Source organism: Lygodium microphyllum, chromosome 4, assembly GCF_053477565.2.
Source record: "Lygodium microphyllum isolate KBCC chromosome 4, Lygodium_microphyllum_v1.1.10, whole genome shotgun sequence".
In the NCBI taxonomy this organism is placed as follows: Eukaryota; Viridiplantae; Streptophyta; class Polypodiopsida; order Schizaeales; family Lygodiaceae; genus Lygodium; species Lygodium microphyllum.
The window spans coordinates 92,340,173-92,341,283 of record NC_141138.1 but is presented as its reverse complement, the minus strand read 5'-3'; the positions used below and the strand labels follow the sequence as shown (position 1 = coordinate 92,341,283).

General features: G+C 42.9%; 1 non-coding gene across 1 annotated transcript; it reads right to left on the bottom strand.

Annotated features, from left to right (window-relative positions):
• Positions 1 to 735: 735 nt before the first annotated feature.
• On the bottom strand, positions 736 to 807 carry TRNAD-GUC (transfer RNA aspartic acid (anticodon GUC)). Its single transcript has one exon. It is a non-coding gene; the product is annotated as a tRNA-Asp (tRNA).
• Positions 808 to 1,111: the final 304 nt, after the last annotated feature.

Genomic DNA, 1,111 nt, shown 5'->3' with positions numbered 1-1,111 from the left:
CAGTGAAGCAAATTGATCCATGGCTTCACATTTACATCTAACTAATGAAGCCAAATTGTGGTGAAAACAATGTTGTCTTCATAATGTGATGGGATGAGATAAAGGGTATAGTAAGGGTAAGATGTAGTTCTCCCTCTTTCAAAACCTTAAAGATGAATGAATTCGTTGGCCTCCAACAACTTACCTAACCATGATGACTAATAGTAGGAACAAACTAGATATTAAATCTGTATTGTGTTTGTGTAGTCCTCGCTAATTGCCTTGCCCCAAACTATCCCAAGCAAGGAGTTTCCCACATTGACATGTACACTCACTATATCATATTACATAAAGATGCAATTTTCCTAACCTCGCATGGTTGGACCACATCGACACTACCTAGTACCATAGATCATTACAAATACCCACTTAAGCTTTCCAAGACCCTAAATATATCACTCATGTTCCTTTAAAGGGTTGGGATGCAACTTATCCACACTGAGGCAATGAATTCCAAGTGCTATGCAATAATATGCTAACTAAGTATGCCGCCACGTTCTCTCATGTGTAATTCTAATCATGGACAGCACCATTCTTTCCAGGATATAGCACAAACTGCGCATGTACACCATCTTGAGCTAAATTGTGCGAATTATTTTCCAGATCCAAAGCCCTACATATTCGCTCGAATGTTCTAAAACACAAACTTGACCCAACAATGAATGCACAAGCTATTGCACTATAAAGGATAAAAGCCGCCGTTGCCGGGGATCGAACCCGGGTCACCCGCGTGACAGGCGGGAATACTAACCACTATACTACAACGACTACTGCTGATGAGAATTCAATAAAAGATTAATTTTCTCACCAGCTTTCAATTCATGTAGGCGCCTTCGCAACATGCTGTGTATGCGCGCTCCCAAAGGCACTATGACCAGATTCTCTCTCTCTCTCTCTCGCTCGCGCCACGCGGAAGAAGAAGAATCCATATGAGTAGAGCAGCCTATGCCCCGAAACAATGAAGGCCACATGCGGACGGACATACGAGGAGCACTCCGCTCAAGGGTAGCCATCAGAGAGCTTCAAAACTTTGGAGACTTGCCAACGTTTTTTGTGGTGGTTGCTGACTCCG